Raw genomic sequence first — 12,880 nt, forward strand, 5'->3', positions numbered from 1 at the left:
TTCACTGGTGAGATCACTTGAACTTAGAGACTCATTCAAAGAAATGCTGTTTGATGCAATACCAACACTGTGTGGCATCAGCCATGAATCAATACATCACAATGTAAAACCCTAATTGTGTTTTCTTACATAGAATAATAAGACATTTTATGAAAGGATCACTGAATTAATTTTGAAAGATTTGTGACCAGAATATGTATGGAGTTAGGACATTTTGAATGTTGAATAGTTTCATGGAAAATATGTGTTTTCTCCGAAGTTCTTTTTTGGTCCGAAAAGGATGTAGGACTGTGTGTTAATACTGAACTTGGTAACGCAGCACGGGGAGTGTCTCCATCAGTTTTTCCTGCAAGTCACACCATGGTCTTAAATTAACAAATGTTCACATAAACAGATGTACTTTCATTATTATTAACTAGTGAAGTAATCCATAGATGCTTGAAATGTGTTGCAAGACAGTAAACGGGAATGTGGACATGATTCATTTCTTGTCACTCTTTACCATAAGTTATTTATTTTTAAAGCATTTTAGATTGATTTAAAAATTCAGCTCTTGAGGCAAAAACTGTTGACCCCTGCTGACCCCCTATTTGATTTGGCTAAGTTTGCAGTTGATCGCTTGCGGAATTGGACATTTTACAGTTTTACAGATACAAAACAATCACATCACAAGGCAACTTTCTCTGAGGAAGATTGTGCGGTACCACTGAAAGCTCCAGAAGTTCAGAAGTAAAATGGACCCCGTGGTGAGATTGTTTCGTCAACTGCTGTTTCCAAGACCAAGAATTAATTTTCAGTTTTTACCTCTGACATTACTGACACTGGGAAATGCATGTGTGACAAAGGGTTCATCAAATCGCAACTAAAATGTCCATTTACTACCTTTTTCTGAGCTTTCAACCACATCTAATGGTCATCATCTTCAATTGGAGCTGGAAAGTCATGGGAAACTTGTTGTTGTCTTACTTCTTTTAGGTTGTTAAAACAACCTTTTCCACACTGTCTATCTGTATAAATTCTGTATTGGCGTGTTCAAACTCTTCATTGAACTTATAAGGTGTTTACATTATTCAAACCCATGTTTGATTATGGCTGCCATTAATATACAGAGCAGATAATACCAAAAAAAGAAACTCTGACAGCTTGAAGACAAAACTTGCTAAAAAAGTCCACAGGGGTGTCTCCATCAGATCATAAAGTCATCAGATGTACTTTCATTATTATTCACTGGTGAGATCACTTGAACTTAGAGACTCATTCAAAGAAATGCTGTTTGATGCAATACCAACACTGTGTGGCATCAGCCATGAATCAATACATCACAATGTAAAACCCTAATTGTGTTTTCTTACATAGAATAATAAGACATTTTATGAAAGGATCACTGAATTAATGTTGAAAGATTTGTGACCAGAATATGTATGGAGTTGGGACATTTTGAATGTTGAATAGTTTCATGGAAAATATGTGTTTTCTCCGAAGTTCTTTTTTTTGGTCTGAAAAGGATGTAGGACTGTGTGTCAATACTGAACTTAGTAACACAGCACAGGGAGTGTCTCCATCAGTTTTTCCTCCAAGTCACACCACGGTTTTAAGTTAACAAATGTACTTTCATTATTTCTTGCAAGAGAGTTAAAGGTAACATGAAAATGATTGCCTTCATGGAAACACATAAATAATGTTTTATTTATACGTCTTTGTTTTCCCAAGGTTTGTGGATGGGGGTTGGGGGAAAACTTTACATTTTTCAATAAAAAATATGCAGTTTTAAATCATTTTCTACCTTTATTATTACCATATTTGTAACGAGCAGATAATAACTGAACAACATCAAAAAGCTTAAAAACAAAACTTGCTAAATAAGTCCACTGGGGTCCCACAACGACCATTAGACTTGGAAAAAGTCATCAATGTCACATTCATTTAGCTTAGGTGGTGCAGCCCAACACGTCTTGGGTGCAGCGCCTAAGCCTTATAATATAGGGGAAATCCTGACATTATACATGTAAGAAATGTGGGTTCATACTAGATTTAAGCAATGTATTAGTATTTGTATAAGTTATGAATAAACTCTTGTTCACCTTTTCATACCTGAGCTGTGGAATATCAAAGCCACACGAACCCTGTAGAGATCAGACCACTGACCAAGGACACACAACCTGTGTTGAACATGTGTTTGTTCTAGGTTCTGATCAGATGACCACAACAAGACTAGCTGTACTTTCATTATTATTAACTAGTGAAGTAATCCGGAGCTGCTTGAAATGTGTTGCAAGACAGTAAACGGGAATGTGAACATGATTCAGTTCATGGAAATTATTTTTAAAATCTCTTTCCCGTAAATTGAGGCAAAAACTGCGGACCCCTGCTGACCTCCTATTAGATTTAGCTAAGTTTGCAGTTGACCACTTGTCGAATTGGACATTTTACAGTTTTACAGATACAAAACAATTGCATCGCATGGCAACAGTCGCTGGGGGAGATGTGTTGCAAGACAGTAAAAGACAAAGTGGAAATGATTGAGTCTATGGAAATGTATAATTGTTATTTAAAAAATCCGTCGTTCTTTCCCATCTGTGAATCTTTTTTGGATTAGAAAGTCCAGCTCCAGGGTACCCTGGAGCATAATAAACAACACCTGAGCTGCTGACCCGCTGTTCAATTTGAAGACTTTTTGTTTTTTAGGAATATGCACCTTAAACATTTTGACACAGCTCCTCTACAATGCAGATGGACAAGATGGGTGGTAAAACAGGACCCGCATGAGGGTCCTAACTTATTTTAGCTAATATGATTCTTGAGAGCCTTTGGGGCTCCTGTAGATCTGCGACCACAAAGCACTTGCCCACTGTGCTCGGTTCGTTGTCCAACCATGGGAAAAAAAAGTCAACAAAACAATCTCATCACAAGGCAACATTCAGTGAGGAAGATCATGTGGAAGCACTGAAAGCACCAGAAGTTCAGAACAACAAAATGGAAGGTCCATGTTTGAGGTTTTTGTCAGCTGCTCCTTCCAAGGTCAAGAGTGAACTTTCAGTGTTTACCTTCAACATTCTTGACACTGGGAGCAGCATGTGACAAACTAATCTCAACTCAAATGTCCACTAACAAACTTTTTCTGAGCTTTCAACTGCATCTTATGGTCTTCATCATCTAATGGAGATGGTTCAGGTCAGCGCTCTACAGCTGAGTCACTAAAAACCTGCTGTAGTCTTACTTGTCTTTACTTCTCTACTTCTCTTATTAGCTTTAAGGTTTTTAAAATCATCTTTTTCCACAGTCTAACTGTATACACTTGGTATCGGCCTGTTTACACTATTCAAACCAATGTTTTTTATGGCTGCCATCAATATGCCACAACAGCGTTTTCCCTAGGTTTGTTTAAGATTTAGGTGCACTTTAGCAGGGGATAGAGAATCTTGAGATTCTTTATTGAAAAAAGTGCCATTTCACGATTGGAAAGTTAGAGAAAATAATATGCAAAACAATATCCTGACAGCTTAAAGGTGCACTATGTGATTTTGGGGAAGACATTTCATATCAAGTTCTACGTTGACTGATTTTTTTTTATGTCTGAACAAACTAAATAAACAAACTCTCTTTGTTTTCATGACTGAATAAACAAACTGATCTTAAAGGACAACGCTATTTCATACTGTTTTACTTTGTTTACATTTGGCGGACCCTGCCACCTTTCTAGCTTCAAACGGTGTTCTGGGGACCTTATTTTCCTCTGAGAACAGCTTGTTCAGTTATGGAAAAATAGATATTTCTGAGGTTTTTTTTGTTGTTTTTTTTGCTAAAGAAGTCCTCCATTAGGTCACAAGTCATCAGATGTACTTTCAGTATTATTAACTAATGAAGCTGCTTTTCATGTGTTGCAAGAGAGGAAAAAGGAAAAAGGAATGTGAAAATGATTGATTTCATGGAAATATATATAATAAATGTGTCCACAGTCATGAAAACTCCAAGCCACTGAAATGCTGTTTTTCTTTACTGTTTAATTATTTTTAATAATTGTGTATCGCTCACTTTTTATGTGAGAGTTTGGATTTGATCGTTTTTGTTCATGGGAAAGGCCGAATGTATTGCTTTTCATGCCTTGGACTAAAACCAGGGGTGTAACTTTAGATAAAATGGATTTGTAAATTGCATTTTCTCCCTCTCCCATCGCTCTCCGTCTGATGGTACTATAGTAGCCACTCGTCTCACCTTTTGTCCTTGCCCAGTCACACTGCTTTGGGTTGCTCTTTCAATTTACTTCCACTTTATCAGGCTAACCCAACTGGGTGTCTCTGCAAACACAACAAGCGTCATGGCTGCACACTGGGCTCCAGCGTTGGAACCGCTAACAAAACACCACCTAATCTCTGCCTTGGCCCGCTGTGTCCGTCCTGTCTGCCCACTTTCATTACTCAGGACATCAAAGCTCACTAGTTTTGTAGGTCACAGCTCTCACTGATAAGGGAGGTCAGGGTGGGTGCATGTATCCCAGGGTTCCTCTGCATTTTTTAAAATATCATTATTCATTTTGTGTTTTTTCTCTCTGGATTTAGAGATATATGGTTGTGCGCTATAGTATTTACTACTAGATGATTACTCTTCACAGCATGTGTGGATGGCTGGCAAAACAATCTCATCACAAGGCAACATTCACTGAGGTATGACTGAAAGCTCAGAACTACTGAATGGACCTTGTGTGAAGTTGTTGTCGACTATTTCCAAGGTCAAGGATGAGCTTTCAGTGTTTAATTCCAACATTATCTCTCCCAAGAAAATGTTTTTCAATGAAAAATTACACATTTAGATTGCTGTTTTATTTTAGATTTCTGCAAAAATTGGTGCATATCAATTTTTTAAAAATCTATATTTAATATCTATATTTTAAAATAAAATATATATAAAAAACTTGTAATAAAAAATATAACTGTGTTAATGTAAGTAATCACAATGGGAGGTTTTATGGCGATATCTATCAGTTAATTTTTTTTTATATACCTTATTTACCATTTTCTGTCTTTATTAGACTGTTGACCAGAATATGTGTGGAGTTGGACATTTTACAGGTGAAAAATTAACTAATATGATATAAATCAAACTATGTAATGGCCCCACTGTTTCATGACCACATAAAGCATTTGTGGACAGAAAAATCTCACCACAATTTACCTCATAATTGACATTTTTCTGAGCACTTTGTACGACTTTCATTCACCTTTTCACACCTGAGCTGTGGAACATCAAACCCGCATGAACCGTGTAGAGATCAGGGTCATGGGCTAAGGTCACATTACCATTTCATGGATAATATGTATTTGTCGGAGGTTCTTGTGGTCTGAAAAGGATGTAGGACTCTGGATTAAAACAGCACATCGGGCACATGGAGTGTCTTTATCAGTTTTTCCTCAAAGTCACACCACGGTCTTAAGTTAACAAGTCCAACATGTACACGCAAAAAGATATAGTTTCATTATTATTAACTAGTGAAGTAATCCAGAGCTGCTTGAAATGTGTTGCAAGACAGTAAACGGGAATGTGGACATGAGTCAGTTCATGGAACCGCATAAATATAGTTTATTCCATTTTAGCATTTTTTTTCCTTGATGTATTTTTTTTAAGAAGTAAAAGCAACAGCATGCATAATTTTTTGTCTAAAATGTATGATATCTAACAAATATATATCTTTAAAGGCTGTTTTGACTTCAGTCACACACCAAACTTTCCACTTTTATTCCTGTCTATATTCTGAAGTTTATTACAGAGGGGTTTGTTTATATATTGTTTATATATCATATATATCATTCATTGTCTGATTTACAGAACATTTGATTCTTATAAACATAGCAGAAATTGATAATTTTTTTTTATTGCTGCTATTTTATGGACTGATAAAAATAGATACCCAAAATTCCCTCTGTAAAAACTCTAATATGAAACAAAGGGTTTGAACCTGGCTTTATTCAATGTTAAGATTTCTGTTCTCCTTATGCCTCATTTGCATACTTATTCGTAAAAATTTCAGGAAACTAATAACACAAAAAAACAATTGTCGTGATGTAAATAATGAACTGGGGAAGTTTCATAGTGATAATATTAGTACATTTTTACCCTATTCACCATTTTTTGTTTAAAAGACGTATTGAATTTAAAGGACGAGCCAAAAATCTCCACTTAGTACTTACATACACCAAACTTTCCACTTTTATTCCCATCTATATTGTGAAGTTTATGACAGAGGGGTTTCCTTCATATATCATTCATTGTCCGATTTATATAACATTGTATTCCTAAAAACATGGCAAAAATTGATTAAATAAATAAATATCCCAAATTCCCTTTGTAAAAATCTTTGACTCTAATATGTCAACAAAATGAAACAATTAAGTTTTAACCTGGCTTCATCCAATGTTCAGATTTCTGTTCTGGAAATGTATGCAAATCAGTGCATTTTTAATTAGATAATGCCTACTTTGCATTATGCTAACATAACATTTCAGAAAACTTGTGATACAAAAAAGTAATTGTTTTAATGTAAGTGATCAGCTGGGGAAGTTTCATGGTGGAAACTATGAGTTTAATGTTTCCCCCTTTAAATTGAAAGATGAGCAGATTTTTTTTTCCTAACAGGGAACCTTGTGAACTTGTGCAGAACTGTACAACTTGCAACACTGTATGAGTCTCCAGTTTATAATACCTTTCTTTAATTCATGTGGAAGCCACAATTGTGTCCAATTACAGTCATGTCTGCTTTGGATCGCCTGCAGGTCAAGATCTGCATCACAAGATCACTATTCTGGGACAACTTTAATCCACCTGTGGCCAGAATTCCCCTGTTAATCCCTGAGTTTCCTGATGGTGAACTACATCAAGAAACAGATTAGAGGACTTTAACATTCATGTTCAGTGAAACAAACAGACCCAGTGTTGCCACTTTAGTGCCACAACTTGCACTTGTTATGATGCTTCCTTCCTGCTACAAAAACTAGACTTTGCTCAGGTTTAATCTTTTTGTTCATAAGATAAGTGTTGGTAACACATAAAGACTGTTTAAAAGCACTGTAAAGTGTATTTTTGTTGAAAGGTATGGTTCAGTACATTAGTTAACACATTGCTTTAGTTACTAGTTACTTTACAGATTTGGTGGATTGGAGCCAAAGAAATACATTCCTAAACTAGAATGGCAGTCTGCAGAGCGAATAACTCCACCAAGGCCTAACAGTTGCCTTTAATTCAATAAAGCCTAATCCAACACCAATTAAAGCATATTTCATACACCTGATTTTTTTCATCAAGGTCTGTGCATTATTTGATTATTTTTTTGGTTGAAAAACATCTCGCAATGTTAAAGAAAGTGAGAAAAAAATCTTGGATCCGCTCCAAAAGTAAATGGGGTCTATTCTGGACTGAGACCCGTCCTCCATGCAAGTTTCATGGGTATCCATTCAGTAGTTTTTGTGTAATCCTGCTGACAAACCAACCAACCAACCAACCAACAGACACAGGTGAAAACATTGCCTCCTTGGCAGAGGTTATGAATTTATTTTATGAACAATCAGATTTTGATCTGATACCAGAAAATTGCTCAATATAGGATACGTAAACAACCAGGTGGGTAATTGGTTGAACCATAATATACAGTATATACATACAGTACATGTAAATATATATGTATAATTGACTAAGTACATTTGTTGCCAGAAAATTACTTTTGATACTTTCAGACTTCAACTCAAGTACGATTCATATGGATGACTTTCGCTTTTACTAAAGTAATATTTTAACACACAATCTTGACTTTTGGGTACTTTTTACAACACTGATGAAGAGCTATAGCTGCCAACCTTTAGCATTTCTAAACCAAAGCAGGGTTGTGAGGGTCTAGCCCTTGAAAATTTTGAGATTCAGGAACTGTGTTTCCTGCATTCTGCTGACTTTTAAAGAATGAAAATAAATTCTCAGAATACAACTCAGTATACGTCGCCCTCTAGTGTAAATCTGACATAAATCAATATTTAGCCCTCCTCCCCAGGATGTCTGAAATTTGTTTAAAATATTCCTTCTCCTCTACATTTCTGTCCGTCTCTCACACACTAAAAGGGGAAAAAGTATTAAAAAATTGTCATAAATTGTAATACTGGAGAACTGTGACCCCGAGAGGAAACCAGGAGAGGGCAAAGAAAATCGTGAGGTTAGGTAAGTATGCGAATAGTTGCCAGTAAACCATGTCAGCCGTAAATAGTTACATAAACAGCTTTAAACTGGGAGACAAGTTGTACCAATTTAACACTGCTATATTATTTTTGACATGTTGTGGAGGGTGTTTCAGTCCAAGGAAAATTAACATTTAACAATCCTAGGAACTCACAAAGATGAAACATGGTGCTCTGCTGATCTCACCGCACCTGTAATTTTCATAGTCCCTTACGAATCAGGCCACAAGCACAGAAGCGTTCTGACCGATTTGAACAAAGTTTAAAATGTAGTCAAATCTTTTCGCATGTTGGAAGATTTATGCAAAGAATCGTAAAAACTTCCTAGAAATGTACACTCAGTTCAACCTCTTCCATGTTCTTTCCCATTTCATTGTTGAATTAGGTCATCCGTCACTCTGCGGCCGTTCATCCAGCTGCCGTGACTCTCTGATCTGTCTAACTGCTTCTCAGTGTGACGCACTAATCACACAGAGTAAAATGGGGAGTTTGAGTGGCTTTGTTTCCATTTCTTCACTTTAAAAACTGAAAAGAGACATGTAGACATGGGACAGCAGGCAGCAGGAAATTTAATTGGTGGACAGAATTAACAAGGAAGTTCCTCGTCACCCATAGTGGAACTGCAATGGTAACATGTATTAATACACTTCACAATAATATTGATAGAAAGAATTAAACAGCTGAAAATAAGCGCAGAATAAGCCTTATTTCAGATCAATAAACCAGATGCTGATTACGCCTTTAAACAATGAAATATTGTTCATATAATGAACCTCTTGTCACAGTGCTTAGATATGGTTATTTATCTAACTTAACATTCCCAATAGCTGATTTGACAACACACAGCCAAAGTGTAGGCATGATGATGTAACTAAGACAGCAGAGTTAAAACAATTAATCAGGGAACAATCCCGTCTAAGAGCATGTCCAGAACATAAAACTCAGGGGGAAAATATTTTGATTGGAATGACATGTCTGTGTCCTTTTTCATGATGCTACATGTTGCTCAACTTTGGGAGGTTATCATCAAAATCACATCTCTGCTAGCGAAAGAAAACTCTAATCAAAGCAGGAAATTACCCTCATTTTAAAGTTGATCAAATCAATTAAAAAAAAAAATTAAAAAAAACATTCAGAAAAAAAAAACAATCATTGTAAAAAAAAAATCTAGCTATGACAAAAGGATATATGGAACATTTTCTTCGCTGATTACTGAATCAAAAATAATGTACATACTTTATGTGGAATGACTGAATAAAGACACAACATCAAACAATTTATAGATTGGATCTCCGGGAGCAACAGTTGTGTTTTTTTCCTACACCGTTGATACTCATCAGTTCTGACATTTTCCACCAGCTTTTTAAATGACGTGATGTAGAAATAAATGTACATGGGGCAGGTGCAGCAGTCTGTATTGTCTTTGCAATAAGAGAGAGAAAGAGACAGACAGCAAACATGAGAAATAATGTACAGACATGGTCGGGCGGCCAGTGCTGCGAGTCTCTCTGAGCAGATGCACTGACCGATGTAATGGCACAACATTTGAATATTATACAGAGAAAGCGTTGTTTGATGATTTGCATTTGTTTGTTAGAGGAGGCAGGTGCTTGGGCAATAGTTAAAGACATTGAACAGAATTGCATTATGGTCTCTAGAATCATTTTAAATTAGTGTATTCTCGTTTTCCTTCATGGAAAAGGAAAACAGACAGAACCAATATACAGACTTTTGCTGTAAACTCATTCTGAAAGCACCACACATATTTTGCAACAGGAAGAGCTGAGGAGTGAGACGTTGTGATGTGAGACGACAGATTTAGGATATCATTATATTGTGATGTGGCCTGGGTGTTGTCTTGTTTTGTTCCTGGTTTTAAAGGCTGCATCACAGTCAAGCGATGTAATTTTATGAACTTACCAAAATGTTCTTCTTGTTCTAATACTCGCTTTTTACCACATAGTCAACATATTCACATTACTGATGATTATTTATCAAACTCTCATGCACCAATAGTCATCCCTACAATATTGTTGCAATATCGATATCCAGGTATTTGGTTAAAAATATCACGATATTTGATTTTGTCGCATAGTCCTAGCATTTATGAAGTACTTTAGAGGAGATTTCAAAATATGCAATATATTAAAAAAACCTCCCAACCATCGCTTGTAATTGTTGAGATAACTACATTTAATTATAATTTTAAATCGTGACCATTTTACATGACTATCATTTTATTTTACCTAATAGATTATCTGGCATAACTGCAAAATTTTAGGAGTTTTATGTAACTGAATATTATATTACATTATTTAAAGTTTTATCAACTTTTTCAAGCTTTTTTTGTTTTGTTTTTTGTAATGGCTTTGGCTATTTTAGCCTGTTGTGGTACACAGAATCTTCCCTGTTATGTTTTATCCTTTTCGTTTGATATGATGTCATTATAAATGAGGGTCACTCCTCAGTGTTCTCTCAAGTATAAGTAAAGCTTGATGGATTGCTGGAGTGCCACAGGAAGGAGTCCCAAAACCTGGAAAATAATTAGCTTTTTTGTACTTCTGGCTCCCTTGTCCCCCTCAAAAGTCAATAGCTTTTGAATTGGTTTTTGGTTAAATGCCTGAAATAAAGTCTGTGGTTAAGACAAGCTTAGGAAATTTGAACTTTTGGTTTTACGACATAAAATACGTCACTAATTACCCCACATTTGAATTATAAAGCCTTCATGTGGTAACAAAATGCGGTTGCTTACAAGTGGCTAAATGAGACGACAGAAGTTGTCGGGGACATTAAACGAGACTTAAATGAGACTCATCTACTCACTAGACCATTGTAAATGAAAACCAGTTATCGCATTTATGCTTCAAAAAACATGAAAGTATCACAAATTTGTGTTTGCCACAGAGCTTATTTTCTGCAATAATATCATAGGCTTTTAGTCAAGGGAGCCAGGGCGAGCCTAAATTTTTTTTTAAAATAAGTCATCCTTGCAGCAGTCTACAGCCTAAAAATATCCAGGTATTATTTCAAGGCCATATTACCGAGCACTATTTTGTAAGTGTCGTTAAATCCGGGAATAAAACTGAACATGCTAACGCGTGCTCTTTGTTGGTGTCAGTTTTAAAGCAATAAAATGTATCTTTCTGGCAAGAGAGCTGATGGAGTCTCATCCTCGGGTCATCAGATACTGACACTTTGGGCTGGCAAACGCACCAACCCCTGACATCAGCATTTGACAATCTGGAAATGAGACGTAACAATCAACCATCTTTCTCCAGAAAGTTATTCATACTCAAACTATACTACATCATTTTCTTAAACAACTATTAGCTTCTATTAAGGTACTAAGATTGACAACACTGTTTGGACTGAATGGTAATTGCATCTTATTCAGTTAGGCAGGCAAGTAAAAAAAAAAAATGATGGCAGCTCTAATACGAGCTAAGCATGGTACATCACACAGGACTGCATGCAGTTTTCATGACATGGAGTCGGAACAGAACAGACATTCCCTGAGCTGAAGGGTTCCTGCGCATCAGACTTCAAGAGTGGGCATCATGCAGTGAAGATGTTCGCATCACAAATGTGTCAATTTTAATGTTTTTTGTGATGCTATTAATTCATCGCTTGCATGTAAGCGATATGCAGTTAGTGTAATGCAATCCTTATGTACGGACATAAAAATTTAATAGGACATTAAAACGAATTTAGCTCATTAAACATAAACAATGTCTAATGAACTGTACATATTGATGGTAGAATCGGATGCAAAAGACAAGCGTGACATAAAAATGCAGTTTTTTTTCAATATTTACTCATCAGCTGCTTTGTTTTTCATGTCCGAAAAAAAATATTAAAGGGTTACTCTGCCAATTTTATACATTAAAGTGTGTTTACAGGTCTTGGGGAGTATTACTGCATATGTGAAAAAGTAGTATAAAACTTTTTGTGGCTCCAGAGGAAGCTGTGTGTAATCTGATAAATTGGCTACATTGATGTCACTCAGTGGCTAAGTTGAATTGTGGGTAATGTGGGCGTCGGGTTTGAAAAGTGCGATATCTTTGGTTCTGCTGTATTGATTTTGATCATTTGTTTTTGAAATTGTCCATACTGAGTCCAAAAATGTCAGAATAATTGATAATGGTCGATGCTAGACCAGTGGAATGCTTTTCAAAACCAGGAGCCTACATTACCCACAATGCAACTTAGTCACTGAGTGACATCATTTGAGGCAGTTTATCAGATTACATGGAGTTTCCTCTGGAGCCAAAAAAGGCTTTACACTACTTTTTCACATATGCAGTAGCACGCCTCAAGACCTATTAACACATTTTATGGTGTAAAATTGGCAGAGTTGCCCTTTAAGGAAGTAAAAATCTGAATCAACAGACTGAACAACATGATGGTGAGCAGAAGCGTGTAAAATGAGCTGTCAGCGAGACTGACACATATATTGCAAAAAAAGCGTGCAAGTTTGCCATGCAGCCAGTGATTAGTGCTACTGATAATGACAATGTATCAGAATTAGTTTGAAAAGACATGTTTGATACGAAAAGCACCTCTAGTCATTGGTGATGTACAGTACTTAATCCCATTAAACAATAGTTCACATAACTCAAAACACGAGTGGTGGTTTGTGTTTCCACTGGTGGACTGAGAAACTTCTGCAA

Source organism: Pagrus major, chromosome 13 (genome assembly GCF_040436345.1).
Source record: "Pagrus major chromosome 13, Pma_NU_1.0".
NCBI classification, from domain to species: Eukaryota; Metazoa; Chordata; class Actinopteri; order Spariformes; family Sparidae; genus Pagrus; species Pagrus major.